Source organism: Acipenser ruthenus, chromosome 7, assembly GCF_902713425.1.
Source record: "Acipenser ruthenus chromosome 7, fAciRut3.2 maternal haplotype, whole genome shotgun sequence".
Lineage (NCBI taxonomy): Eukaryota > Metazoa > Chordata > Actinopteri > Acipenseriformes > Acipenseridae > Acipenser > Acipenser ruthenus.
This window is the reverse complement of record NC_081195.1, coordinates 40340663-40359583: the sequence shown is the minus strand read 5'-3', so window position 1 is coordinate 40359583 and position 18921 is coordinate 40340663. Positions and strand designations below refer to the sequence as shown.

General features: G+C 38.1%; 1 protein-coding gene across 3 annotated transcripts in view; it reads left to right on the top strand.

Annotated features, from left to right (window-relative positions):
* Nucleotides 1-467: 467 nt before the first annotated feature.
* Nucleotides 468-18921, top strand: part of LOC117414479 (alpha-1,3-mannosyl-glycoprotein 4-beta-N-acetylglucosaminyltransferase C-like) — a 172553-nt gene continuing 154099 nt past the window's right edge. For all 3 annotated transcript variants that reach the window (XM_059026944.1, XM_059026943.1, XM_034024239.3), the window contains exons 1-2: nucleotides 468-620; nucleotides 8827-8910. The gene's annotated coding sequence lies outside the window, so the exon portion shown is untranslated. The remainder of the gene's footprint in view (nucleotides 621-8826; nucleotides 8911-18921) is intronic.

The following is an 18921-nucleotide window of genomic DNA, read 5'->3' as shown; positions in this document are numbered from 1 at the left end:
TCAGTGAGCCAGAGGGGGACCCCCGGCCAAAAACGTTAGACCACCGGTACACAAGCACAAACCAATGTGTTCCCGCACAGACATTGATCTTGTCCAGTAGTGGTATAAAAGCTTAACTTACTGCTGAACAGCCCAAAACAACATAGATTTTATGAAAACTTAAGATTTCTTTTCTATTCCACTGATGCTATAGTTCCAATTTGCATCTTGTAGCTCTCAAATTGAGCTCCTGAATTAATTAGGTTTGTCTTACAGGCATGACTCTAAACTATAATTAGTTGTGCCAAGCACCTCTTGTAATGGTACATTTCTGAGCCACGGGGGATGCATTGTTTCTTTAAGACAGAATTTTAGAGAGCAGAAAAGGAAAGCCAATGAGAGCCAGAGCATAGAGAAACAGTTAGTGACACCTTGGTATAGAGTCAGCTGAGCGAGCTGCTAGCTTCAGCAGGCAAGTGCCATTATGATGAATGTTTTCAGCACTTTTTTGAGAGCCAATTATCTGCTTCTGTGTGAGTCATGGAGATCATTTAGGCTGGTAACATGCACAAGGCAACACTGGAGCTTTCTCACAAAGGCTGTGGAAAATGTAAAAGAATGAAATACTTTATCTTAGGCAGGTAAGGATGCCTACAGATTTTGCATTTTTTGCTCTGTATTGTATGTCTGTAATGTAAAGGAAGGGAATCTCAGGGCAGCTTGTTCAGTACTATAGGTACAGAACTGCTTTAAGTTGGAAGTTCTGTCAGAAAAATAAGAGAATCGTTTTATTGGTGTTGTTGCAGTACTATAATTGTCATGATAGAAGTAGGAAATGCAGCTATAACAAGTGTTTCATGTGAGGTGCTGACATTAATTTAGCATCATAATCAATTCTATTGTCTTATTCCTATCTTGTGTATCTCTGCTCAATGCTGCTCTGCTGCTTGGTGTGTTGTGTTAATGTCAACAGTCTTTCTAAAATGAACAGTGCTGAGAAATCCCTTTCACTTTCAGTTGATTTCCAATGTAGTAGATTTTTTGCTATTAGAACTAAGTGCTTTCCTCAGTAGAGATAACAGTTATAAATCTAAAAGAATTAGGTCAACCTGGGTCAGGTCTATTAAAAAAAATGTGCTATCTTTACAGTTTAATTTCCAAAATGTATATTGGAATATCTGATTTTCTAGAATCACTAAAATATGGGATTTACCCAAAACTGATTTGTTTTATACTAAACTTTGAGTACTATATTCAACTTATTTTTCTTTAAACTGATACTGTGTCTTTCATATGATCTGTACACTAGATCATGTTTGTTATTTCAGGTTAAATTATAATAGCTTTCTAAATTATATTTAGAAATACCAGCTCTAAAAACAATAGCATGTCTTGTGCTGTATTCCTTACAGAATCAATTTACTTTTCAACTGCCCCCCCCCCCCCCCCCCCAAAGTTTAAATACTGTACTTTAAAAATTAGAATACTATTGGTTGCTCACAGTCCTAACAACATATTCAGTTAATCTCAAAGTGTGTGTGTCCCATACAAATAACACAAGTGTTGCATCATTTGAAATGTACACGGATGTGTATACTGTAGCTGATTTTTTAATTTGAAAGAAATATCTTAAAACCTAAACATTTGGTGGGTTTTACAGGAGAGTTTTGTCTTGTTTTGTTTTAATAATAATAATAATAATAATAATAATAATAATAATAATAATAATAATAATAATAATAATAATAATAATAATAATGAATGGCTGTGGTTTTTTGGTTAGAATATTTTTTTGGATGTGAGCATACATATAGCAGTTTCAGATCAGATGTACAGCAGTATTTCAATAATAATAATAATAGGGCTATGGATATGTGCTTTAGTCTTCAGCAGTATTCTGCTTTTATTATTTTTGTTGCATGTATTCTGTTGAGGTCATTAGGACATTGATACCGTGGTAGGAATGTATGGAGTACTTAATTCCCAATGTGTTGGCAATAACAGTTAAGAATGTCTCAGTTTACAATAGCAATTCACCATGCTTTGTGCTCTGATGCATGACAGTTCTAGATAACTGGCTGTGGTGACAGGTTATGATCCCCCCCCCTCCCCCTCCCTCTCCTCCTAAAGCGAAGGCACTTTATTTAGAAGGAAATGCTCATTGTGGAATGTGTTATCTTTAAATTGTTTTTTTTCTTTTGGGAGATATTTTAAATGTGTTTCTTTCCTTTATGAACTGCTTTGTGCAACTCTGATCTAGCCTCGAAGATTGGTTTACATTTCTTGAATTAGCGTTTTCATTCTTTCTGGTCAAGTAGTAGTTGGTGCAGCTCAATAAAAGTCAGTAGACCTCTGATTCTCACTTGAGACCAAGTTCCCGCGAGCTAACCTTTGATGAATTAACTCAATGAACTGTTTTAGACATACTTTATTTTTGTATTTTTAGACACCATTAAAACGTAATTGTATTAAATGTCTACTGTAATGGTAATTGTATACAGTAAATCAAATACCAAGACTGCTTTGGTTGTGAGCTGAGTTCAGAATCAGTGTTTGGTTGTCATCGTGTGCCCTTTTTCTAACGAAGCCTGGTCATTCCAATAAACAGCATACAGATGTTGTGTAAGCTATTTATTCATGTATTCTACTTTGTGCTACTGTAACGTTAATGTATTAATAAAATACATGTAAAACACAATGAAGTTTAAGCTATGATACTGGATCTTGAAGCAGCGTGTTAGTTTGTATGAGCTGTACACAGCAGGGGGGGGTGTGGGGTTGTTTTTTTTTTGTTCTGTGGAGAGACTTTTTTCTGCAGTAGCAGCAGGGTAAATAAAACCTGTGAAATTCGTGTCAGTAGTGGTGACTCCAGCTGTTCACCACATGAGGCGAGGTTGAGCCCATTAGATTAGACACCTGGAAAAATAGTGTTACGTTCATTTGACTCAATATAAACCCTGGTCACATAAGAAAAGCTGGAGCTCAAGGAGAAATGTATGGTGCCACCAGGAAGCCTTTTGAACTGACTTTGATCTAATTAAAGGGTTATATTTGTAATCATTATGTATGATATCTAAACAATGTATGAAAAGTGTAAGTTGCATATATATATACTGTATACAGAAGTATTAATATTGGTGCAACAGAACACTGACCACTCCGATTAATTGCTTATTGATACCAGAATCTCATCAAGCAGCTTCTTGAAGGATCCCAGGGTGTCAGCTTCAACAACATTACTTTGGAGTTGGTTCCAGACTCCCACAATTCACTCTGTAAAAAAGTGCCTCCTACTTTCTGTTCTGAATGCCCCTTTATCTAATCTCCATCTGTGACTCCTGGTTTCTTTTTTCAGGTCGATAAAAGTCCCTTGGGTCAACATTGTAAATACCTTTTAGAATTTTTAATGCTTGACTCAGATCACCAAATAGTCTTCTTTTTTCAAGACTGAATAGATTCAATTCTTTAGCCTGTCTGCATAGGACATGCCTTTTAAACCCAGAATAATTCTGGTCGCTCTTCTTACACTCTTTCTAGACCAGCAATATCTTTTTTTGTAGCAAGGTGACCAGAACGGAACACGATATTCTAATTAATTAATTAATTGAAAAGTTTTAACATTACTTCCCTTGATTTAAATTCAACACTTTTCACTATATATCCGAGCATTTCGTTGGCCTTTTTTTATAGCTTCACCACATTGTCTAGATGAAGACATTGTAATGTAAGGGAAGGGAATCTCAGGGCAGCTTGTTCAGTACTATAGGTATAGAACTGCTTTAAGTTGGAAGTTTTGTCAGAAAAATAAGAGAATCGTTTTATTGGTGTTGTTGCAGTACTATAATTGTCATGATAGAAGTAGGAAATGCAGCTATAACAAGTGTTTCATGTGAGGTGCTGACATTAATTTAGCATCATAATCAATTCCATTGTCTTATTCCTATCTTGTGTATCTCTGCTCAATGGTGCTCTGCTGCTTGGTGTGTACTGTTAATGTCAACAGTCTTTCTAAAATGAACAGTGCTGAGAAATCCCTTTAACTTTCAGTTGATTCCCAATGTAGGAGATTTTTTTGCTATTAGAACTAAGTGCTGTCCTCAGTAGAGATAACAGTTATAAATCTAAAAGAATTAGGTCAACCTGGGTCATTGTCTAGATGAAGACATTTCTGAGTCAACATAAACTCCTAGGTCTTTTTCATAGATTCCTTCTTCAATTTCAGTACCTCCCATAGGTTATTTATAATGCACACTTTTATTGCCTGCATGCAGTACTTTACACTTTTCTCTCTTAAATGTAATTTGCCATGTGTCTGCCCAGTTCTGATTGCTGTCTAGATCATTTTGAATGACCTTTGCTGCTGCAACAGTGTTTGCCACTCCTCCTATTTTTGTGTCGTCTGCAAATTTAACAAGTTTGCTTACTATACCAGAATCTAAATCATTAATGTAGATTAGGAATAGCAGAGGACCTAATACTGATCCCTGTGGTACTCCACTGATTACCTCGCTCTATTTTGAGGTTTCTCCTCTAATCAGTACTTTCTGTTTTCTACATGTTAACCACTCCCTAATTTAACTGGACTTTGAGGCTAGACTCCACTCTCACAAGTCAATACTTTCTTTATGGTCAAAAAGACTCTTTTTGACCAAACACCAATTCTTTGTATTTAGGGTTACCATATGGCTCCAGATTAACCGGATGCTTTGAGACAGACCGGGATTTCAAAATCCCCCCTAATTTGAAAGTAATTCACATATAAATGAGCTCCACCTTTGCTGTGATTAATCCTGCTGTGGTGGAATTGCTTGGGCGCAGCAAACAATTCACACTGATCAGCTGCTTCTGATCAGATCTTAATGAACGAATAGCTAATCTATCGCTAGAGCAACGAGATGATGATGCTTTGATTGTATTTGCAGAATAATACGGGGCGATTAAATTTTAACAAACAGAAAGAAATAGCGACTGGCTGCAATTCATTCTTAGTATAATCCAATTATTTGACGTGCATGCGGGTATTTAAGCACCATTATTAATTGTAGCTAAGGATGGTTCATTTACACATTCATTTATTTCAATTTAGGGGCAAGTTTGAAATCCCATTCTATCTCACAGCATCCGGTCAATCTGGAGCCACATGGTAACCCTATTTGTATTCCAACTCTTGACTGCAAAACCTCTTCACTCACTCTCCCCTGTGCAAACTCACTGTGCACCTTTCAAAGATAGCCACCTTTCAGATCAAGGGTCACAGGCCAATGATACAGAGTTCTCTTTCTCTTCCTAGATAAGTCTGTATCCTTTCCCACATCTCTTTCTGAAACAGCACCAAGTGGTCACTCCAGTGTCATTACAACAAATAATTTTTACAAAAATAACATACAAACACAGTATGTATATTTCTCTAAATTTTACCTGGGGATCATCTTTTCTGCAAAATCATAAACAGGGACTGAACAGACTTTCTCATTCCATTCAAGTCCTGTGACATCATGCGCTCCCCACTTACTCTACATTTATAAACACTGAGTAGGTAGAGCTGGTAGAGTTGAACGGTCACACTGTATAATGAAGAAGGCCGTTCACTCCTAGTACTTAGGATTCCCCAGACAAGCTCAAATCAGCTCAAAGACAGGTAAAGACAGATTTAGAGAAAAAGGGTAATAACTTATTATTGGAGCAAGAGAACCCAGAAACACTCAGCATGATTACAAACACCATAATAAAGGGGAATGCAAACAAAATGACATTTGAAGCTACTGTATCTACCCTTAAAAAAACAGACATAAAATACCTCTGATACAGCATAAAGAACAAAGAAACATAATTTGATTTGAGACTTTGGCTGGTTAACCAGCTTGAATAACTGAGTCACTAATCTGCTCTTATTTAGCAGTTTCAAAAATGCATTTGGTGGATCATGCACCTTGTTTCATTCTGAATATACAGCACTCAGTTCAGTAGCTACATGTAGTGGTTGTGCCAATGCCACATAAATATTAATTGTTCATTGGTAAGCAATGCTGAATAAAAATTGCATTTCTAGTCTCAAGAGCAGCCTGTTGTAATTACTAGTTTTGCACAATCAGATGCTCTAGTTAGGGTTTTTATCTCCCCTGGTTATTTGGTATGAAGAGATAATGCTGCTTTGCACTGCCGGATGGCAGGGAAATATTTCACCTAAAGCATCTAATTTCCTTTGCTGAATATGTGATGGAATATTATATAACTGCTTTACTAATCAAATTGCCATTTGTCCCACTGAATTCAAGGTTTTAGTTTACTATTTTTCTTTGATAAGGGCTGTATTGCAAGCCTAGTACAAGAGAGAACTCATGAGTAACAACTGTGGCCTATGGAAGAAGGATGTCCTTCTAGGTTGGAGATATATAAACTATTAAACTTTATCATGCCTAGCTAATAGATTACAACACTGTTGGTTCTGCAGAATCATTTGTAGATGGAATGATTAGGGGTTACGTGTTAAAATGTATTTTTTATTTATTTAAAAGAGTTTACTTTAAAAAATGTTTCAAATGATTATCATGACTTTGGTTACACTGTATGCAGTCAAGTTTCTTGCATACAGACAGCACTGTTTAGCTGTTATAACACCCTCAATCAATTGGGATAGGGAAGCACAACAACATGGTTTACCTTTTAAAATACCTGCTAAAGGTTTCTTCACAATGACCCACTTTAGACTGAAATGTAAGAATTACTGTACATATCACTTTCCACATATTCTGTAAATATTTAGTTAGACGAGCATCATTCTTTTAAGTAGGTTACCCATATTGATTCTCAGAAGTGTGTGTTTTCTAAATATTAACAAGGTGGTTAGAGGGAAACTGTTTCACTTGAGTAAGTTTGAAGGTGAGGGTTAAATGAGAAAACAAACATCTTTCCTGTGCTTGCCTAAAGTCTTCTTACAGATTTGTAAGTACATGCTTATCGTGAAGGTATGCAGCACCATATGACAGCGTGGCTTAGTTTACCTACAGTATAGTATTGTTGCAGAAAAAAATTGCTTTGCTTGAGTGTGACCAGGATAGCTCGTGGTGACGTCAGACCAGGAAGGAACACAGACAGACAAGACTGCGAGGTATGAATAAATGTGAGGATTTGCCAGTTTTATACAAATTAAACAATACCTTTTAAATAATAACAAATATAAAATAACAGAAATACACACAGGGGCAGGGTGTACAATCTTCCCCTGGCGACGGCGAGCTGGCCTCTCCAGGTGACGGCGAGCTGGCCTCTCCGGGTGACGGCGACCTGGCCTCTCCAGGTGATGACGAGCTGGCCTCCCCAGGCGATGGGAGTAACAGGTAGTCTCCCTCTGGCAGTGGAGGTGGGAGCAGCAGGTAGTCTTCCTCAGGTGGTGAAGGTGGGAGCTGCAGGCAGTCTTCCCCTGGTGGTGAAGGCAGGAGCAGTGGGCAGTCTGCCCCTCGTGGTTGAGGCGAGAGCAGCGGGTAATCTCCTTCTGTCACTGGGGACTGGTGCAGCTCTCCCTCAGTCGCGGGGAACTGATGCGGCTCTCCTTCGGTCGCTGAGGACTGTAGATGTGGCTCCTCCTGATGGGACTAGAGATGGCGATGCCCCTCTCATGTCTGCTCTCAGGTAGTCCAGCACCATAACGGTGATGTCTCGGACGGACGCTGTGCAGTGCTGCTGTTCCCAGGCCTCCCATCACTCCCCATCTTGGGCCCTCAGGAGGTTGATCACATCGGGGAGGGCCTCCTTGACATTCCTCTCAGGCTCCACCAGCCAGTACCAGATTCCCTCAGAGGAGAGTTGACTCGTCCGCCTCGGAGCCAGCGGGTCCTCTCCCACCGCCGCCGGGCGCTCAGGCTCCTCTCTCTCCTGCCATGCGTTGTTCTGGCTGAGTGGAAGGTGCCTGACCTCGCCACACAGGAAGCACCACCCTTCTTCATCCAGACAGGAGAGGCAGACGTCCACCGTAGCAGAGATGTGGCAGGACCTGCGACCGGCCATGCACTGCTATTGGTGTGCCTCCTGCTGCTGCTGGGGAGGTTGCTGCTGTTTCCTGCGGCTGCTGTTTCCTGCGGCTGCTCCTTCCTGCGGCTGCTCCTTCCCATTTTATAATATGGGTTGTTTTTTTTTTGGGGGGGGGGGGGTTCACAAAAAACCCTGCACTACTTCCTGGACTGACTTGTGGAGGCGGTGGTTTATCCTACGCAGGACACCATATGTGACCAGGATAGCTGGTGTTGACCTCAGACCAGGAAGGAACACAGACAGTCAGGACAGTGAGGTATTAATAAATGTGCTGATGCGCCGGTTTATTGTAAAATAAAAAGATTTAACAAAACAAAACACTTTGCAAAAGAAAACGGCTTGTTGGCAAAACAAACAGACAAACCTCCAAAAAAACTGAGCACTAAATAAACAAGTATCACTCTGGTGAAAAGCCAGCGCGCCTAGCAATTGTTATATTCTTTTTTGTTTCAGTTCTTACTGTCTTTCTTTATTATTCCTCCTTCCCCGATCAGCCAAAGCTGCGGGTTTATATACATGTGACCGTCTCCAAATTAATAATAAATGAGTCAATCAATCAATCTGGAGATGGATTCTGCATGTGTTTAGCATGGATGGGGAAGTTTAACCCCGTCCATGCTGCACAAACAACAATAACACAATCCATTTTAAATAATAACAAATATAAAATAACACAAATACACACAGGGATGGGGTGTACCCTGTCACATTGAGTCAAAGAGAAAATAAAGGCAGGAAAACTACAGAAAATAAGTTCTTATGTAGTGTTTCAAAAGTCCTGACCCTCTGTGATTTTACATGTCTTTTGTCTTGTTGCAGGTGAGAATATAATGTTCAGTAGTGGCAAATTTCCTCCCACAATTTGCCTGGACTTTTGAAAAATACAGTTTATGCTGATGAGAGGTAAGAAAATGCTGTTTTTATTGTAAACTGTAGTTAGTTTAACTGTTTTGTTTGGAGGTTTAACAGTCTGTTTGCTAAATAGCAAAGTGGGTTAGCTGATATAGCATGTGAGGGTCTCAGAACAGGTTAGTTCTTTGAACCGTCTTGTCAGATTTATAATTGTCAATAACAAGAGAAAATCTGGTCAAACTGGTTTATCATATCAATTATATCCACAAGGGCAGACAATCATGTCATTTAATTTAATTATTTTATCAAATAATTGCCCCTTTTCCATTCTGCATGGCTAGAACTGGTATCACAGAATTAATGGATGTGAGATGTGAGGGCTGATGTGGGCTGGAGAGATTGGCTCTTACGTTGACACTGACAAATCTGATACATTAAGGCTTTGCTGGAGGGATCCACTGGAGGAGGAGAAGGAGATAATATAGTACAAAGCTGTATCTTCAAGAATTTTAAAGAAACCACAAAAATGTGTGTGGTAAAACATGTAACATTGAGATAAGTGATGGTAATTGGCAACCTGAGCTTTTCTCTGTAACAATATGTGACATTTGCAAATAAAGGGAACATAATCACTTTACATTTTATGTGAGCATTTTAGTGAATAACGAAAGAAAAACTGTTTATTTACTGTATTACGGTATATTTTTACACCACATTATATAGCTGAAGGTGATACAAAAAAGAAAAAAAAAACTAAGTTTGCAAATAGCAAGTAAAAGTCTTGTACAAATGCACAAATCAGATATTTATTCTACCAATTAACTAAGATCCAACTAGTAGGTATTTACAGTACAGTATACACACCCTAGCTGGATTACATTCTCTTTTAACATCCATATTCAGAAACAAATGGGGCTAGCAAATAACTGAACATATGCACTGTATAAATAGAGGATACAGCAGGATCGTTTGTGGTATACAGTTTTTATTCGCCGCAGGAAGATGTCCCAGTTTATGCAAGGACATCCTCCTAAGGCCAATAATTATTTATTTAAAAATACTTTCATTGTCAACTGACTATGCTTTGATTAATTTCAAACCCTGTTTATGGCCTCTTCGCAACTGTCTTTAGATAGAACCTTGACCTAAGTCTGTCAGTTTGCAGCCTCTTTGTTGTTTATTAGTGATACCGGTGTTAATAAAGTGTCTACAGACTCATAAGAACATAAGAAAGTTTACAAAGGAGAGGAGGCCATTCAGCCCATCTTGCTCGTTTGGTTGTTAGTAGCTTATTGATCCCAGAATCTCATCAAGCAGCTTCTTGAAGGATCCCAGGGTGTCAGCTTCAACAACATTACTGGGGAGTTGGTTCCAGACTCCCACAATTCTCTGTGTAAAAAAGTGCCTCCTATTTTCTGTTCTGAATGCCCCTTTATCTAATCTCCATTCGTGATCCCTGGTCCTTGTTTCTTTTTTCAGGTTGAAAAAGTCCCCTGGGTCGACATTGCCAATACATTTAGAATTTTGAATGCATGAATCAGATCGCTGCGTTGTCTTCTTTGACTACATTTGGGGGCTGATTCGTGAAAGTGATTTACAGTATAATTGTATATCTCGAAAAACTACTCACTTCTAAATCTTTTGTAGTCATTTTTGTATTACTTTAGTATAAATACATGTTAATTTGGATTCATATGTTGTTTTTTTCTGACTTTATGTGAACGAAAAGACACAAATTTGCCCGTTTTCTCATTGGAAATAGGTACATTTCAAAATATCACTGTCCTGGTCACAAAAGCAAAGTTTGTGGGGAATAATAGCCATTTTCTATACTTTTGAGGCATAAGCAATTAGGAAATAACACTTACTACCCAGGAACCAAAAAAAAAAAAAAAAAAAATTGTTACACAGTGGAATTAATCTTTTATGCAGGACTTTGTCAAAAGCTTTCTGGAAATCTAAATAAACCATGTCATATGCTTTGCAATTATCCATTGTTGCAGCCTCATCAAGCAGTTTAGTTAGACACGATCTCCCTTTCCTAAAACCATGCTGACTGTCTCCAAGGATGCTGTTACCATATAGGTAGTTTTCCATTTTGGATCTTATTATAGTTTCCATAAGTTTACATATAATAGAAGTCAGGCTTATTGGTCTGTAGTTACCTGCTTCGGTTTTGTCTGCCTTTTTGTGGATCGGTATTACATTTGCAATTTTCCAGTCTGTCGGTACAACCCCTGTTTCAAGAGACTGTTGCATGATCTTGGTTAGCGGTTTGTAAATAACTTCTTTCATTTCTTTGAGTACTATTGGGAGGATCTCATCCGGCCCAGGGGATTTGTTTATTTTAAGAGCTCCTATTCCCTCTAACACTTCTGCCTCTGTTATGCTAAAGTTATTTAAAACTGGATCTATTAAACAATTTTGGCCACTTTGTTTTAGATTTTGATTTGTCTACTTTTGGGATGTAATTGTTTTGCACCTCTAGTATACATTTTTGAAAAATAGCCATCTTTTTTCTGTGGATGTTTTCTCTATTTTACTCCGATCTACTTCTGTTAGTCTCTGTTTCATTCCTTCATAGTTTGCCTTTTTAAAATTGTAAACCTTAGCTTTAGTTGTTACTTTTGGGGTTTTAACTAGCACTTCAAATGAGACCATGCTGTGATGCTTTAGACATGACAAACAAACAAAATACTCATGATTACAATACAGGTCTCCTTCCGGTTTAGCGTTTACCATAACAAGGAACAGATCACTTCGCTACACCCCCTTTTTAGATGACTGACTTCTGTCTAACCCTGGGAATGAATTGTCTGGCCATCCAGTCCAGGGCACTCTGTTCCCTTTACACAGTGCCCTCACAGGTCAGGAGAGATTCACCAAGAATCATTCTGTCTCTGTCACATACACACATTTCTAATGTCTTGTATAACAGATTATTTTGTTCAGTGTCTGAATTTGGCAGTCTATAGCATACCCCTATTATTATGCCCTTTGAGTTTTTGTCCATTATTCTAACCCATATTGATTCTGCGTTGTTTTTTTCTTCCAGATTTAGCACCTGGGCTTCAAGACTATTTTTGATGTATAGCCTCTTCTGTCCTGCCTGTCTTTCCTATACAGTGTATACCCACTAATATTATATTCATCTCCATCACTCTCGGATAACCAAGTTTCTGTAACACCTATCACATCATAGTTACTTGTTAGTGCAGTAGCTTCACGTTGTAACATTTTGTTTTTGAGACTTCTAGCATTTAGATATATACATTTAATGGCTGTCTTACCTGAGTTCTTGCCCAGACACATCGACAACTGATATTTGTTCACTAAACTCATTCTCAAGGAAATAAGACTCCAATTCAAAACAATAGAAATTGCTTTATTGTCTGAAGCTGGTTATGTGTACAAGATAAGATTTATGCATTCACTGGAAGTAAAGAAAACGATCCAGGATTCCAGGCTTCAACAGGAAGTACTGTACTACTGAAGTTAAATTCTGAAATGTAACTCAAGGGTTTAATACCCTTAATAATAAAAATGGTGACTCAAGCCAAGTTATAATCAGATCAAACGGCTATAGAGTGGGGATGTGTATAGAACAAAATAACAATGACTGTTTATGCACTGCAGTTGCTTGAATTTAAATGTTTGTATGTTTCAGTAAACTGACATTCTTGATAAGTTTGGCCAGGCACTTTAACAGGCTTTATATTGAAAAACAATATAATTGGAACTTATGAACACCAAAAACAAAAGATAACAAATAATGTGTGTTATGTATTTGAATTGGTTATGTGTTTTGCTGTTTATCGCCACATGAGGGCAGTATGATGTGATGTTCAAGTTGCGCATGCACACTAAATAGTAAGTGTGTTGTACTATTACTGAGGATATAAGTAGCTAAAGTGTAGTACGTAACATAAATTGTCGACGAGGTATTTATGAACACGATTCCTCATTGTACCTGATGAGCTAAATTTGTACTTTTCTGAAAAGTAATTTCAATACCACGAGTGAAGCTGTATTAGACGGGGAAGATGGTGGCTACCATAGGGCATTTGATGCGTTTAATGAAAATGAGGAACAGTGGACTACTTATGTCGAGCGATTTGGACATTTTGTCACGTCAAATATAAGTGAGGAAAAACAAGTGGCTAAAACAAGGGGATAAAACCTTTGACAGTATTGTAGAGGTACTACGGGCACATTTCTTCCCCAAGCCTCTTGTTATCGCTTTAAGGTTCCGTTTTCACAAGCGGAATTATGAAGAGGGTGAGTCCGTTGCACAATCCCTAGCTGTCTTAAAGAAATTAGCCGAACACTGCTAGTTTGACACACATCTGGATGACGCGCTGCGAGACAGAAAAGTGAAGCAACTCAGAAACATCTTTTAACAGAGGCGTGATTGACTTACAAATGTGGACGCTGTGGGAAAGCTAATCACAGTGATGATGATTGCTGGTATAAAGAACAAACTTGTCACAACTGTGGCAGGAAAGACCATATAGGGTGCGTTTGCAGAGGGAAAAAAAAAGACTGCTCGTAAGGAAAACAAAGGAAGCCGAAAGCAAATTTTCAGAAGAGAAGTGAAGATGTCTCTGAAGCCACAACATAAATCAAGGTTTTGTCAACCACGCCTAGTGTCGTATGCCATAAGACCGAAGGTGAAGGCTGAATTGACATGTTTAACGGAGGCTGGAGTTTTGTCACCTGTACAGTTTAGCGAATGGGCCATGCCAGTTATACCAGTTGTGAAGAAAGATAAGAATGAAAAGGTGAGAATATGTGGGGGTTTTAAAGTGATGATTAACCCTGTTCTTTATGTGGAACAATATCCTATTCCGCGCATTGAAGATTTGTTTGCTTCCTTAGCAGGAGGCCAAAGTTTCAGCAAGCTGGATTTGTCACATGCTTACCTACAAATGAGAGTTGAAGAAAACTCAAGAAAGTACCTCACAATCTCCACACAAAAGGGCCTCTTTTGCCACAGTCGCTTACATTTTAGTCTTGCCTCAGATCATGTTTTGCAGGGTTTGCCTAATGTACATTGTTATCTGGAAGATATACTGGTGACTGGAAGGCATGATGCTGAACACCTAAAGAACCTGTACAGGGTTTTGCAGCCCCTAGAAAATTTCAGCTTGTGTGTTCACAAGGGGAAGTGTGAATTTTTCAAAACTTCTTTGGAGTACCTGGGTCACATGATTGATACTGTCGGATTGCACAAATAGCCGGAGAAAGTTAAAGAAATTTTGGATACCCCAGCAACAGAAAATGTGAGACAGTTACATTCATTCTCATGGTGTGGGTGCAGTCATTTCACATGTTTTACCAAATGGTGATAAAAAGCCAATTGCCTTTGCATCCAGGACTCTCAGCAAAGCTGAATAAAACTATGCCCAAATTAACCAGTGGTTAAAGAAAAGGGCTTCTAACCAGGAGGTCCCCGGTTCAAATACCACATCACATAACCTCCTTGTGCTCCATCTTTCGGGTGAGACGTAATTGTAAGTGACTCTGCAGCTGATGCATAGTTCACACACCCTAGTCTCTGTAAGTCACCTTGGATAAAGGTGTCTGCTAAATAAACAATTAATAATAATAATAATAATAATAATAATAATAATAATAATAATAATAATAATAATAATAATAATAACTTTGGGAATAGTGTTTGGAGTTCGCAAGGTCCACCACTATCTCTATGGTCGTGAATTTACCCTCCTTACTGACCACCCTCCCCTCACCACAATTTTGAGTCCTCATAAAGGTGTCCCTTCGCTAGCTGCAGCCAGAATGCAACAGTGGGCTCTTTTGCTGTCAGCTCACAACTACCGCATCGAGTACAAGGAGGCAGCTCTTCATGGCAATGCAGCTGGGCTCTCAAGATTGCCTCTTCAGGTAGCTCACAATGACAAAGCTGACACAGTTGACATCTTTTACATCAGTTAGATTGAGAGATGGCCCATCAGCAGTTCTGAAATTAAAGGGGAAACCAGAGTCTTAGAGATCGTAACAAAGGGAAGTTCTGCTGTGAAAACAGACATCGAGTGAGTTGGCACCATTCTACGCCAGAGAACGTGAACTTTCAGTACAAAAAGGTTGTTTGATGTGGGGAATCCAAGTGATAGTCCTGTCAAAACTGCACAGCCGTGTCGTGGAAGAGCTACATGTGGGCATCTGGGAATTGTGAGAATGCTTGAACACCAGGCACAGACATGCATTTCCTATCCGCGTGTTCAGCCTAGTAGTCCATGGCAGTGCATCCATGTGGATTTTGCTGGACCATTTGAGAGACACATGTACTTGGTCATTGTAGATGCCCACTCAAAGTGGCCAGAAATTCAAGTAATGGACACCACCACCACCGTCAGCCAAACCATTCAAGTGTGGCGAGGGCAGTTCAGTCGTTATGGGATTCCTGAGCAGACTGTCAGTGACAATGGACCTCAGTTCATTTCCAGTGAATTATCACCCTGTCACCAATGGCCTGGCAGAGCGTTTTGTACAAACCATGGGGAACATGCTATTGTACTACAGAGGTTGGACATCTTCCTGCTCGCATACAGGAACACTCCCATGCAACAACAAAGGAATCCCCAGCATTGTTGTTTCTCAACCAAAAGCTTCGCTCCCATCTTGATTTGCTGAAGACAGACGTGGCATCTGAGGTCTTGAAGAACTAGGAGTCCCAGATACTATGCTGACAAGCACGGTCAAAAGAAAGGCAGATCACAGTTGGTCAAGCGGTACTTGAAGGGGGAGAAGTGGACCCATCGAGTTTTAACTACAGTTGACGTTGGAGATGAAGTGAGATGGAAACGTCACGCTGACCAGCTACTGGATCGCCTGGAACATATAAATAGAAAAATCTCAGATATAGAACATCCAGGAACATCACAGTTGATGAACACTTTCATTCCATCTTCAGCACCTCAGGAAAGCACCACTACTGCAACACCAATCCTTTCTGCAGACAAGGAGGTGGAAGAGAGCGTTGATGAAACTGTGCAACCAACACCTGATGTCCGAAAGCAGGTACCAAATGTGGAGGCTATACCAACTGTTGTTACAGAGAAACGTTAAAATTGTCGATTTGTTAACAGTATGATTAAGTTGGGAGGAAATGTTATGTATTTGAATTGGTTATGTGTTTTGCTGTTGACTGCCAAATAAGGGCAGTATGATATGATGTTCAAGTTGCGCACTACATAAAGGAGAAACAGATTTAACATCCAGCTACTGAGTAAGTGTGTTGTACTATTACTAAGGATATAACAAATTAAAGTGTAGTACATAACAATGTGACAGCTCAATTTCTTCTTTTCTTGTACTATACAATCTGTATAGTCTTTTATTTTATAGAAACATAAACATATATCCTGTCAAATTTCCTGTCAGTCTCTGTAGCTCTATGGACAAACACGGCCTACTGTAAATACATTTCCACATTTTGCACATAGAATATTGTTAATGGGTCTGGAAATACTAATAACCAGTCTATTAAACAAAGATAATATGCTGGACATGCTTCGTATTGTTTGTCTGACAAAATGTTTCCAAGCAACATCATCATTGTCAGTTTCACCACTACATGTAATGTGTGGTCTTGATGAGACTACCATTTATCTTCATTATGACTTACTAATTTTTGTTGTCAACTCTTGTTCTGCTGTTGTACATATGTTAACTAATCATTTAACACTTGATAAGATTAGAAATTGAAAGAACAGCTATTGTGTTTTGAGATTTGAGATGTGAGATTCATTTGAGGTCTACACCATCATGTCCTAAAGTAGTGAAAAGTTCACATTCCAATATTGCTCGACAGGAAGGCATAGTAATCAATCCTTATTTTGTGTTGATGATATCTATCCATCATTGTGATAACAATAAGACACTTGGAACATATTGTTTAATTGGGTTACATTCAAAGGCCATTCTTTTCAAAGGGACTACTTAAAAAAAACAATACTAGTTTTTTTACATCAAACCTTGGCCTCAGCCTCCTCCTCCTCCTGATTTTTTTGAGGTCGGCACTGTGTGTTCCGTTTTTCATTTTGATTTCCTCTTATTTGATTTTCTGCAGAGAGGACAACAATGGCCCCCATATTGCGACAGTATTTTTTTCTGTGAGCATTTTGTTCTGAAAATCGTAGCACCTCTTATTTTGTCCCGCAGGATTTTCATTCAACAATCATTCTAGGTCAAGGTCAACAATAATTGTTGTTTAAAAATTATAATAAAACAAATTTAAAATGTATTAAGGGTTCAGATTTTGTTTTGTTCAGAAGTCATGACTTATAATATTTTTATACATGTAGCAGGATGATCTCTCATGGTTATAAGAGCGTTGTGTATTCCATCCTGTTTGTGATCACCAACAGAAACCATAAGATGTCGTCCTACCACACGTATAAACATATAACATTAGATTTTCATTTTTCAGTAGCCTTATAAATTCTGTAAGTACTTTTCACAAGATAGACAATTACAGTAAATCAGGCATATCAGTGTATTGCTTTTTGGATTATATGAGAAAAGTAAAAAGAGTAAACCCTTAAAGAGTATTAAGAAATAACCTAATAATTTGGAAGCTTTCTTGCACTGTTCATTTTCACTAATTCAGTTCACATCTTTAGAAGCAAATTCAGTTGCTTTAGCCATATGCAGTGATGGGTGTCAAAACAATGTCCTAGTGAAAAATGGACCAATCCATTGTCCAGTTTTTTCAGAATAAGTACTTATAGATTGGACTGTCACAGTACAGTTTGATGCCTGATAATAGTTATATCTATTAATGTAGGACTGTGACCTATACATAATGGGTCATCTTAATGAAAGAGATTTCATATTGGCCTAGTAATATACTTTTTTGAGGGCACTATGTTTAAGTTGAAACCTCATGCGTCATTGCATAACATTAAGAAATGATTGTTTTGTCCAGACCACCAACTTTTCTTGATTCGAAATCAGCTATAGTTAAGGTTGGAGGTGGAAGGGTGAATAGGGGAATGCAGGCTTTGTAATTTGTATAATGCACTGTAGATTTATATAGCACTGTTCATCACCTACTGTAAAAGCATTATAAGTAGGGCTTCTGTTTTTCAGTGTTCAATTAATCCCCTTAAACATTTGTGAGCTTTTTACTGATGTCTTTTTGTGTTTATACTGTCTGAAAAGTGAATTGACCCATTTTTTTTCTGGTATTGCCCAAAATTACTTATCTGGATTTTTTAAGGTATCTTTAGAACTGCTCAAATCAAATAACAGCACAGATGGGAATCACACTGTGATCAACAAAATGCAATAAACTGCACCATGAACCAGGGGGAAAGTGAACACAAAGTAAGTAGTTGTCTCCGGTGTTCTTACGGTTTTTATAGGGTAAACATTGGTTTCATTTTTTGGAGATGTTTTTCTGTTAAGACCTAAGCATTGACCTGATGGTTGGGCATCCGATTGATTTCATCACTGCTGCTTGATGGTGTCTTGCAAAATGGTTCAATGCTACCTTTGCATATCTTTAAACAGGTTGTTTATTTTTTGCACAAAGAAAGTTTGAATATATTCAATTATCAGAATAACAGCAATAATAATAAACATTATGACAATTATAAACAAGAGAGTATTACACTGTAGCTCCATTACAGTATATACCAATCAATATTTTCTTAGCCATATGAATTAATTGAATTCAAGGATTCATTGCAAATTGCCTTATCACTATTATAGATAATACATCTAAGTTTGTTTAAACATTATTATGATGAAAAAAAAAATAAGAGCTAAATATATTCTGTTTATTTTTAGTAGATGAAGACTGTTTCAAAATGCAACCATAGCTATAATAAAATTCAGTTTGAATACCCATGAACTCAGCTGGAGCAAACACCCATCTTTAAATCTTGTTTGAATTCAATTTATCTCAATCAAAGCTAAGTTTTTATAGCACTAATTTCTGTAGACATATACAGTACAAGTTCAGTTGTTACAAAATGTAATATACTATCCCAAACTACTCAGTTCAAAATTACATGCATCTCTTTTGCTATT